A 13,278-nucleotide genomic window follows, 5' to 3' on the forward strand; every position below is an offset into this window, starting at 1 on the left:
AACCTTTGTCTTGTTATGGTATTCTCTAAAAATGTGACCCAACTTGCCACATTCACAGCATTTTATTTTTCTCTTTGTAGGTGGCACTACTTTGCAACTTTGATATCTGTATTGGCTTTGAATACCCTTGTTTTGGCTTGGACTTAGAAATTTCACCATGTTGTGCATTCCTCTGAGGCATCATTCCTTTGAACTACATATTGTACATCTTTGCCAGTACTGCATGGTCATCCCTCAATCCTTTTTTCCAATCCTCCTCTTGGTTTAATAGGCCTATCAATTCATCAGACCTTATAGACGTGTGTCTTGCAATCACTTCGACCTAAGGCTCTCATAGGGTGGGGGTAGACTTTGGAGTATTTGTTCAAAAATATCCATGTTTTCCATTTGAATGCCATTCTCAATTAGTTTTTCCTTGAGGATATTCATCTTGTTTATATCATCCAACAATACATCACCTTCTCCCATATAGAGATTGTCCAACTATGCCTTCAAATTAAGGTGTGTAACCAATGTCTTGCCTTATAAATGGATGTCAATGTAGTTCATATCTCAAACATGTTTGTCAAATGCATCACTTGGGAAAATACTATATTATTTAGGCATATTGTAAATATATCATTGGTTTGGCATTACTATCATCATAGGATTCATTTTGTGCTTGTGGAGCACTTTGTGATAAAGCTAGCCATTTTCCATCAACAAGTTCCCATAACTTGCTACTCATATCCATTGCTTTGTCATTCAAGTCATTATAGGAATCCTTTTGTGCTTGTGTGGGGAATTTTGCACTGAAGTTAGCACTTTTCCATCAACACATTCCCACCACTTCCGACTCATAAAGAGATTCTTTCTTTAGAATTTCAAGATGTAGAAATTACTCCTATCAAATGTAAGAGTGTTTGGCGGCATACAAAATTATCCCATTGATGACATCTTGATGATAAATAAATCACTTGTACCCACTGATAGTTCGCTATCTGAGTTTAATTTCCCATCTAAGAAATGCACAATGAAGATCAAGATGTGCTCTTTGCTCTGGTTTAAAAAGCTTTGAATTCAACACTCTGAACAAAAAGTTATTGAGTCCCCAAAATTTTGATGCCTTTGTATGCCAAAATGAGTGAAATTTTGGCCTTTTGATGACCATAATTGGTTTTCTCGTTGGAAGTGAATGGAGATTTAAAGCACCTTGGAGAATTTTAAAGGCTTCACCACTTAGTGGGTTTTGTAAGGAAAAAGCCTTTTTTGGGGGATGGAGACTCCAAAATTTCCAAGTCTTCATGTGGGAAATTTGTTGTTTGGATTTAAAAAAATCCCCTTGTGCAAAATATTCTCCTAAGTGCACTTCTATGCGACTTGAACCCACAACCTCTAGTGTAGTATACTGAGAGTGTTACCACTAAGGTAAAGACAACTCATGCAAAGTAAAGTGAAAGAAATACTATATGATAACACTTTTGTCTTATCTTTGAAGATAGGCCATGTGGAAGAGAATTTAGAATTTACTATTTGATGCACCACAACATTCTCTCCAATCTCCTTCTTCATGATCATTTGGCAACCTTGATCCTTCTTATTGCCTTCTCTCCCTACTTCTCCACTCCTTGTTCAACCATATGATCTCCTCCAAGCTCCTTCCTCTCTTATCCATTTGGATGCTCTTTTCTTCTTCTCTTCCTCCAAGAATTCTCTCAGCGATTGGTTTCATGTCTTGCACAATGTAGCCCTATAATGCCTTAGAGATTCTATTAACCTCTAGTATGAGCTCTTCCTTGTTTGCATGACTCTCCTTGTTACGCGCGCTGCTATTTGTTACACTAACCTCTTCAGCCTTTGAGCTTTCTATGTTTGCATACAGTTCATCTTCACCTACTCCCTTCAGGCTTCTTGTCCTATAGCCAAGCTTGTTATTTGCCCATAAATCTGGTAGCATGCTAATGTAGAAGTGTTGTGTTTCTACTAGTTTTCTTCACAATACCTTCTAGATAGGAGCTTGCAATTCATTGTTGTCTCCAATTGTACCTTGTATTTGCTCACAACCACCATTTATAGAAATGGTCTTCTATCTTCCTAAGCTTTCTACGTGGTCACTACAACCCATCTTTAGGCCGTTTTTTCTCGACCTCTTTTGTGTTGTTTGTTGCAACTCATCTCATTTTGGTTATTGTCCATCATTTATCTTCTACTCTATGCATGGCTGCTTCAACCTCTTTGTTGAAGTTTTGAGGTCTTCTAGGATGGTGCTTACTTGCGAGCTTTTGCTGGTGTATGTCAATGCTCCTTGTTTAAACCTCTTCTTGACAAAAATCAATTGTTGTGTAGCTCCTACTTGAGCTCTCTTAGTTTTTTCTGTAGGATTCTTTGTCTGTGGTGCTTCCTCTTAGTTCAAGGTTTCTTTCTAAGCTTCCGCTAATGGGAGCCTTCTTACTAGAGTGTTCTTTCTTTATTGTGTCTTACTATAGGCTCTTTCACTTTGAGTCCTTGTTGTAGCCTTATGCAAGAGTTATTCTTTGTGAAATTTTCTTCAATGCAACTTCTTTCATGTTTTTCTGCACGCACTTCTTTACTTATTCATGTTGGTGAATTGAAAGGAAAGCATGGAGTGAACACAAACTGAGAATTCTTGCTTATAGAATGAATAATGGTGAGGTCCTTAAGTAGGCACCTCTTACATGATCACTAACATCACTGATGACCTCTAAGCTCCACAATCATCTCCTCAATCCGCTCCTAGATTCTCTTAATCATCCTATGTGGCTTCTACCACCACTTAACAGTGCTTATGGGCCTCGGGGGGGTCACTACGTATAAACCCTCTATACCACGTGCGTTCAAGGCATGTTTCTAAAATCCCTTATCTGTAAATTTTTCATTAATAAAATGTACCCCTTTTTTATACAAATCTATAATTTTTTTCCAAAACTATTTAAAATAGTCCCTTATGTATATTTATTTCTGTAACTTTTAGAAATAAAAAATATCCTTCTGTTGAACTCACGTGATAGGGTTACATATGATGAGTGACCCCCCCAAGTTATGGGCATCTAACTGTGCCTCTAGCACACACACATAGAAATCAAGGTGTGCCTGGGGCATACACCTTGAGATATCCCATCATACCCCCCCTCAAGGGAATGCCTCAATCTATGTCAAGGATACATCTAGTCTCATAGTTTCTCATGCCATCTGATGGTGGTCAAGGATAAATCTATGGCTAGGTTCTCATGCTAGCAAGGGGTTCCCAAGGGTGTGAAGTAAACAAAAGGGATACAAAAGACCTTCCAATGGTTATCTCCCTGCATGTACATGCACACAATGTCTGCAGGAGGTACCATGGAGCAAAACACATACACATGGCCTACATCATATGGTGACTAGAGGTGCTTACAAAACACAATAGTTTATTTCATTCATTTTGGAGGGCTATCCAGGCTAAGTACCTTGACTCAACATAAAAAAGAGATATCTGGAGCATATATGGAGATGATTCAAAAAGCATAATCTTCATAGGATGCCTCATCTTGTGGAGGCACATCAACTGAAAGTAGATTCGTAGTTTCTGACTTTGTAGTTGATTCCTTTTTGGCTCTACAAAACTTTTCCTGGTGATTGTTTTTGCCATAGTGTTTGCATGGATTGATCTTGAAGCAGTCTTTTGAGAGGTAATTAGTCTTCCCACAATGTTCGCAAGGTGAAAACTTGCCCTTCTAGACTTTTATGGCATAGGCTGTGTCATTGCCTCTCCAGAGTTCCGTGTGCCTTTCTTCTTCTTGAAGAGCAGAAATAAGACCTTCAAGGTTAGGATTAGGAAGATTTTTCAAAGTGGTAACAACATGATCATAATCTTCAGGCATACTCTAGAGCAACACTACCATTGTATCATCTGTAGTGATTGGAGAGTTGATAGAAGCAAGTTGAGTCATGAGACTCCGCATATGATTGACATGGGCAGCCAAAGGAGTGCCACTAGCCATCTTTAATTCAAAGAAAGCAATCTTAAGTGACAATTTTGAGATGTGAGAGCTAGCACCAAAAATAATTTCAAGCTTCTGCCAAGCTTCTGAAGGAGACTCCAAATCAAAGATGTGATGAATATAGTCATCTCCTAAGGCAAGAGCAATGATGCCATAGGCTTTCTCCTCTCTAGTAGGATCTCTTGTCGGGCATGGTTTCAACGATTTTCATGGAATGGTGACCAGTAGCGATGACCTTTCTTCAATTGCTTGCAGGTGGAGGTTTGCCCATACGAGGTATCTCCAACAGGAAGGGCTTGGAGAATGGCAGAGAAACGAGGGAGAACAAGCTCTAGCAAGATTTGGGAAGAAAGGGAAGAAATGGTGAAGATGAAGAAGAAGAAGATGGAGAAGAAGAAGATGATGTGGCACAAATGGGCTCAAGGAGGATCAAAGGGCTTTGATACCATCTTTGGTGAACTAAAAGGAAAGCATGGAGTGAACACAAACTGAGAATTCTTGCTTATAGAATGAAGAAAGGTGAGGTCCTTAAGTAGGCACCTCTTACATGATGACTGACATCATTGATGACCTCTGAGCTCCACAATCATCTCCTCAATCTACTCCTAGATTCTCTTAATCATCCTATGTGGCTTCTACCACCACCTAACAGTGCTTATGGGCACCTAACTGTACCTCTAGCACACACACATAGAAAGCAAGGTGTGCCTGGGACATACACCTTGAGATATCCCATCAATTCAAATGTGATCATTAAAATTTAACCAACATTTTTCCAAATCATACAAGCCTTTCATGAACTCAACAAACCTCTCAATAAGACTCTTAGCAAACCTTACATGCAACCCTACACAACAAACTCACACACAATTTTGAAAAATGAGTTAGCAAGGGAGAGTAAAATGCATTTGTAGGACACATAGTCCACCCTCTACATAGTGTGGCTCAAAATTTTTGAAACTCTGAGACACCCACATCCTAAACATGCAACTCTAACATAGTTCTAAAAATATCTCGTATTAACTAGAAACTTACTTCTCTGGTATTATCTAAAAGAGGACACACATTTCAATACTCACTACACTCATCATAGAGGATGAGAGAGAACACAAATTTGGTTTTACAAAACATGCATTCTCTATCATACCAAAAAGATGAAAACAATACAACATATACTAAACCATAATATGGGTTGCCCTCGGTCCATAAGGACTAAACACACCCCTTGCACACCATGACTTAAGATCCCTTCTAGATCTCTCTATCCTCCTAACTATCTCTTGGGAGGTGCACTACTAAGAAACCCTAGGTATCACATGCGTTCAAGGGGTATTTAAAAAATAACTCAACTAAATTTTTTTCCCCAATAAAGATACCCTTCTTTGCTTATGAGCTAATAGAGTTTTTTCTAAACTTGAATGAAAAAACTCCTCCTATTATTGTAAATCTATTAAAAATTTCCCAAAAGTTCCATTGAAATACCCCTCCTTTTCAATGCATGTGGTATACTAAAATTTTATTAGGCGAACTCCCCAAGAGCTATCTACACATGAACATATGTCACACCACATGTACATGGATGATACCAACCCAATGACCATACTTCAAACAAGTAATAAGAGAAGTGAGTACCAGCAAAGAAACTAGTGTATCAAAATTGGATGATAATATCATGAAAATACCATTTTAAAAAAAGTTAAATATTAGATGTCTCATAGTGTTCAAAACTAAAAATATTCTTATAACATTATGGATTTATTATGAAAGAAATTAGTAAAGTACATTCATAAAAATGTGGAAAATCCTTATTACCTTAGCCTTAGAAGATGCAAGAATTCTAGCTTATAGGAGAGAAAACTTTTACATTATATGTGCCCATTTAAGTGGAAAATGTTCTACCAATTTAGATCTTACCATTCATTTCTACATCTTGAGCATCGTTGCATTGCTTGAGCCCCACATTTTGCACACTTGGGTACTTCCATGGATTCCTAATTTTAATAAGTTTAAGATCAAATGGTTTTTATTTACTACCTATCACACTAGTTGAAAATTATTTCTATTCAATTTGATTACATATAAGTTTATTTTCAAAATTGTGGAATTAAAGCCATTTATGCTTAATTATACACAAATATGCATTAACATGAATCTAGCATGCAAGAGGTGATCTAAGCCTTCTTTGACTTTCATATGATCTTATTGTTGATGCATGATATTCTATTTCACAAATAAACATTTGTTTCTTATTTGGTAAATTTAAAACTACTACTTATACAAGAAAGCATAACCTTTTCTAGATCTTTTGTGATTATGATCTCTTAGGGGATGCCATGGTAGTCAAGAAGATGTGGTTTTTCTAAAGCAGATATTGATGTGGCTACATTGACATGGTAGGTTATGGAAAGTGACGTGGTTATGATGATGTGTTAGGTGACATTGTATTGTGCTAACTATAGTTAGTTGGTTGACTAGAAATTAGACTATGATAGTGGACTAATTGTAGGAGCAGAGTATCAAAAATATGGATTTTAGGTGCCAAATGTCAAACTGTAGGATGGTAAGGTTTGTTAGTATCAAAGAGGAAAATAGTTTAAAAAGAAAGGTGAGGGAAGCAAGACAATACCATGTGGCATTAATGTAAAAAGTGGAGATAACAACCTTTTATTAAATGATATGTAGCAAACATATGCATTCTACTATCTAGAATGCTATGTGTGGAAGAAAAGAGAAGACAACTAGGGTGGTAGGTAAGAAAATTTTGACTAATATGCAGTACAGCAGTCCAATTGGTTGGCTGAACCAAATTGATCTTGCAAGAATACAAGCTATCAAGGAAGTATTACAATGAATATAGAAAATATCCTATGGAATAAATATAACTAAAGCATAGCTAGTAAGATCATTCCAAGAATACAACATAGCAAGAAAATGAGAAGAAAACATAGTAAATCAATTATGCCATGATTAAATCTGGAAGGCTCTTCTCTACAGAGCTTGTTGTTGATTATAAAACATTAAAATGGTTATGAAAATGTTCCTTATAAAATTGTAAGATGTAGTACAAAAGGGATTTTCTAAAACAAACTAGAAATAAGATCCATCAAGAGGGAAACTCCAACAAAACCAATCTCTTCCTCTCAAGCACAAGGAGAGAAGACTAAAAATAGGAATTTCCACCTCAAATAAAAAACTTGAGCAATAAAAGACCGTAACCAATCAAGGTTAAAGGAAACAGTAGAAACTAGAAATTGATGGAGTTTCAAAAATCGCATTCCTCATCATTAAATGCATCATCTACAACATACAAATTGGCAAATGCTTTGACAATATTGGTAGTATCCTTCTTCTCGTCATCTTTCTTATTCCTATAGAAAAATTCTCCTTGTGTCTAGACTTACTATAGTAAGAGCACTCGAACTAAGCTTGGTTCTCTTTCTTTACAATCTTGTTCTTATCAAGAGGAGAGGATTTATTGATATATGCTTGCTCACAAGTTTCAAGGTCCAAAGTCTTTTGATAGCATTCCTCATCAAGTAATGTCAATGTCATTTAGTTAAAATTCACCTCCTTGTTGAGTCTCAATAACTTGATGACATCACTATAACTAAGAGGTAAACTCGATAATAATACTACCTTTAAATCGGTGTCATCAACTCCAACACCCAAATCATTCAATTGCTCTATGCCTGAATTCATTTTACTTAGATATTTGCTAAGAGAAATACTATAAGATAGATTTAGACCAAAGAAGTATTTCTCGAGAAAGACCTTGGAGTTCTTAAAATGAGACTCAAAAAAATATACATTTCAATGCTACAGTGAGGTAAACTTGATAATAGTACTATCTTTAAATTCGTATCATCAACTCTAACACCCAGATCATTCAATTGCTTTGTGTCCAAATTCATTTTAGTTAGATATTCACTAAGATAAATACTATTAGATAGATTTAGACTAAAGAATTCTTTCTTGAGCAAGACCTTGGAGTTCTTCAAACGAGACTCAAAAAAATATTCATTGAAATCCAATTTTCACAAGAATATGTTAGTGAGATGATGAATGTGTTTACTCCAACGGCCCTACCAAAGATTCTGAGAGCCTTTCATTCAAGATTGTCCTTCCAGTATTGCATTATATCACTCCATTGGTTTACTCATCTTCTCATCATTTCCAAATACCATGGACTACATGCCTTTCTCCATTAGATAGAGTGAAAGACTTAATCTCTAGGAAAGGAAGTTTAAGCTATGGAACTTCTCAAGATTCATTAAGTTTTCCTACATTGGCTCCATTTGGATGATCTAATAACAACTACAAGAACCTAGGTCCATTCATAAGAGATTAGTCCCATTGGGTGATATGCAATAACACCAAATTGATCTTAGAAAGAATACAAGCTATCAAGGAATTACAATGAAGATAGATATCCTTTGTAATCAATAGATTTAAAGCATAGCTAATAAAACCACTATATGCTTCATACAACATAGCAAGAAAATGTAGCAACTCGATTTTGCATGGTTAACTCTAGAAGGCTAATCTTTTCATATCTTGTTATTGAAAAAAAACCATCAAGATGGCTATGAAAATCCCCTAAACATGCACACACAAAAGCAACTACATATCTTACTTCTGTGTCTAGAGAGAGTAGCAAACAAAATTATTGTACATAATAGAATTCCCACCTTATAGAGGATAGATCATCTTAGGATTCAGAATCACCCATTGATTGGCTTCTAGGCTTTCTCCAAGTCACATGGAATATCTCTACTAGTAGGTAATTGGACCACCTAGGAGATCTGATAGGAACTTAAAAGCTATCACAAGAATTCTCCAACTAGGAAATGCATGGATAAACACAAATTGAACAGAGTTTGATTACAATTTCCAATAGTATGTATACTTTTTATACTGGTTCTGTGTTATGAGGTGGTTACATGTGACAGATAGTGGTGAGAGCTATAAGGGAAGCTACATGCCTTCATGAAACACAAGAGTTGAGAGAATGTAAAAGACCAATCACATAGGTCAAACTATGTGAAGGAGCATCACAAAATCAATGGAACTATTCAGTGGATAATTCAAGTAATAAGGTGAATTTCCTTTTGCAATAGAAGTTGCAATATATCTTTAGAGGGCATGGATGGAGTGTGTGGAGTATGCATAGCCAACAACAAAACTAGATATAAATGAGACAACAGTAGAAAACTACGCAACCACTAGAAGACTATGGATAAAGGGTAGAGGCCAAGAGGGAGACAATTCTCTATAGGATAGGAGGTAGAGCTAGCAAGGGGGTCATGGTAAATGAGGTGGATAGGCCTGTGAGGCATAGTACATCTTTCTTTATTTGTTACTTTCTCTTGTAAAGTTTCATTCTCTCTCAAGAAGAACCTTTGTTAACATTGAATTGTAGTGATGGTGGTAGTAGTTTGTCAATTTTTCTTGTGGCCCTTTGTTCATCTGGGTAAGCAAGGTAGTCACTTTTTCCAAATATCCCAAAGGGTGTCACCCTCATCATCGAGAGAATGGGAATTGGTGTGAAGTTATGGCGCATAGCATGAGGGCAAGGGGGAAATGAACAAGTTAGAGATAATAAAATACTGAAAGAGACATATAAGAAAAGAATCTAGAATATCATTATTCACAAATGTCATACTTGGTCCAAAATAGCATGAGAATAGCATTATCGCATTGATGATACAAAAAAATAACTAACAAATTGGATAATATTACCATTGGTAGTGACCCTATTATCAATGGTACTAGACCTATTATTAATGTTGTTAAAAAATATTACCAATGGGAAAATGATGATACTATTGGCAGTAGCTGTAGACCTATTATTGGCAAGAATAGGCCTATTACTAATGGCAGTAGAAAATATCACCAGTAGTAGGAGGCCTATCACTAATGGTAGTGGGTGTACTACTGACGGGCATGGTAAGAGGCCTATCACCTCCAATAGTAGGCTACTTATTGTAATGTATCATGCTCCCCTCTTACATGAGATCTTATGTGTTGGGGTAAAGATTTACCACAACTACAAGAAAACGAATCAAAGAAAGGGAGGGAGTGAGTGTTCATTGTTCTTGTGGAAGTGGTTGATTTGTCCAATATCTTACATGTTGGGTTAAGGGCTTACCATAACTACAAGAAAATGAACATGATTGCAAACATGGAGTGATGGGCGAGATTTCCAACATTCCTTTTCCTTGAAATTTAAGATCGCTTTGTTTTGGTAGTATTGTACCCCATATCTCCTGCACCTACTATGCTAGGGTAAGGTGGACTGTAAGGTGGACTACAATTGAGTAACACAAATCTAAGAGAGAAAGAATGTGAAAGAGTGAGTATTCATTGTGCTTATGGAAGAGTTGTGAAAGTGATCAATTGAGTAAGGTGGACCACAATTGAGTAACACAAATCTAAGGGAGAAAGACAGTGAAAGAGTGAGTATTTATTGTGCTTATGGAAGAGTTGTGAAAGTGGTCGATTTCTCTAATATCTTGCATGTTGGTCTTACCACAACTAAAGGGATAAATGTGATTGTGAACATGGAGTGATGGGTGAGGTTTCCAACATTTGTTTCTCTTAAAAGCTAGATTGGTTTCTTTACTTAAGATTGTAGTCCATAGCTCCTATATGTAGTGTGCTAGGGTAAGGTTGACCATACTTGAGTCACCAAAATCTAAGAGTGAAAGATTGTGAGAGAGTGTAAATGTAAAATAATAGAGAAGTTTGACTAATGACTTTATGTTAGGTAAGTAGGTGTTAGTAAACTCTTGATCAACTCTTTAAATTATATTAAGTATACTAGCTAAGTGATTTCTTCCTTATTCAACTTGGCTCAAACCTCCATTAGCCTAATTATGTCTTTACAATTTTGCATCTATAATTTCTTCAAAATCTCCAAACAACCCTACTCTTGCTAGATTTTGATAGTGAGAAAAAAGGAAAGTAGGCCAAGTTCATCTATATCAAACACTCTCTTTAATGGATCCTTCAAGTCCTTGAGATCCCCTATTATGATTATGTCCATAATACCATCAACTTCTTATTTGCCTCAAAATGGAGATATATGTTTTCATCAGATTCATACCTATACAAAGGGACACCATAAACTTCTTACTCCCCTCAAAATGGAGGGATAGGTTTGTGATTAGGTTATTTCTTCCAAAGAAATCATCGATCTACTAGAAACATGCTTGTGAGGCTTATCTTAGCCCATATAATGTCCTTTTAAGCTTTTATACCTTGTTATATTGGACCCAAATTTGGGTGGCTACTCTTTGTAGAACTTCTCTTTGAGGTCTACATTTAGGAAGGATGACTTGACATCCATCCAAGATATGGATTCCTCCAAATGGGATCCTAATGAGACCATCATATAAATTGTCTCCATTCATGCTATGGGAGAAAATGCCTTGTTGTAGCCTAGCCCTTCCATCTATGTGGACCCCTTGGCCACTAGAGTCTCCTAATAATAGTTTCCCATGATACCTACACTTGACATTGTATATAACCACTTTGTCCCTATGACCTTATATAGCTATTTAGTCCCTATAGCCACTTGTTCCCTATGACCTTCTATTGGGCTTGTCATAAAACCCTGGATCCCATGTTTAGTTTCCCTCAATGGAGCTCATATTTGTCTCCTATGTTGATTTCTAATCCCGAATCATCCCTCAAGGACTTTGGCTCCTTAATAAACTTGATTTAAGCTACTAGATTGTAGTTTATTGTATTGGTAGGTTTCAAAGTTGCCTCAACCTCCATAACCCTTGAAAATCATCTCTAGGATATTTGATGCTCTTGGAGTCTTCCAATTTCTTACATACTAAAGTGGTATCCTCTTGTCTATTATTGGATTCTCTTTAATATTTAAATCTAATTTTTTTCCTTTGTTTTTTCCACTAAATTCAAGACCTATGTCAAATCTGTGAAAACATGTGTGCCTTAGGATCTATGGAGTGCTCTAAGGTGGATGTAACCTATGTGGAAACATGATGAAGAGAGTGCTCATGACATGTACCTCAAGTCAATTAGGTTCCAAGATAGATTAGATTGGACTCATAAACAGAATCTTGAGTGTATGTGTATATCAAAAATACAAGAAGGCTTCTTATATAGAGAGAGCCCTTAGAATAGTCAACACCTGCAGGATCCTCTGATCCACATCTCTCCTTATGGATGTCCTCGATCCACATCCTCACATCATGTAGGGTGACTACTTTAATACACTCCTATACCATACCTTAGCCTCTAATTATGTGTACATGGCACCATATCTCAACACCTCCTCTTAGTGACATGATCCTTTGGCTACTGCAAGGTGGTTAGATGTGAGTTACAAGATCAAATCCTCCCCTAGGTGCTTTCATAGCTAGTCTCAAGTCAAGTTTGATTTACAAACATGTGGGCAAAAGGTAGCAAGGTTGTTGCTACTTTTTGCTTGATGCATGATGCTTTGTTCTTCCTGTGCCTTTAATGCTTTGTGTGTGGATGCCATGTTCTATGATATGGTCATCTCACGCACTTGTTCTTTTGGCATGCTTTTTGCATTCATATGTTGCTTTACCATTTGTTGTTGAAAAGGTCTTACCATGAGCTTAGTTTTGCTTCAATGGCAGTGTCTAATTGCATATACAATGATTCTAACATGAAAGCTGCATAGAGATTGGAAAGGCAATCACTTTTCATTTTTGGAGCACATGCAAATTCTTCTTGGATTGCAAGTTATGGCTTGTCAAAGTTTTATGAAGAAGAGGAAAATTTGATGATGTGGCACATGGATTCACATGAAGCATTCCAAACCATGCTTAGTAAGGGCCTCTGTGCTTATGTAGCACTGTAGTGGTGTGGCATTTAAGTAACCATAGGCTGACCCGAGGTCTTTTAGACCTGAGTGGCTTATCTTCTGCCACGTGTCAATTTGTTGACCATGAGCAGATTATGGTGACCTTAGCCTAACCCTACATGTCACGTGTCCTAAGGTCTACACCTTTAGTTGGCGATGATGATTGCGTCCTCCTCCTGCTTCAGCTTCTTCTAACGCCTCGCTACCTGTGCTACTTGCTTGTGTAGGTTTCTGATGTTGGAGCAGCCGCTGGTCATCGCTGGATTTCGTTGGCGTTGCTTGGCGTTGGCACAGTTCGTTGTTGATCGTGGTGGAGTTGGAGCCCGTGAAGAAGCGTTGCTGGGTGTTGAGGGCTGTGGACGTTGTGTAGAGATGGTGGAGAGGCTTTGCAAGTTGGCTGGGAGCTCAGAGATGCAGAGAGCCTTCGTTGCAGGAGAG

Source organism: Dipteris shenzhenensis, chromosome 3 (assembly GCF_047967505.1).
Source record: "Dipteris shenzhenensis isolate YYH24624 ecotype China chromosome 3, Dip_SZ_1.0, whole genome shotgun sequence".
NCBI lineage: Eukaryota > Viridiplantae > Streptophyta > Polypodiopsida > Gleicheniales > Dipteridaceae > Dipteris > Dipteris shenzhenensis.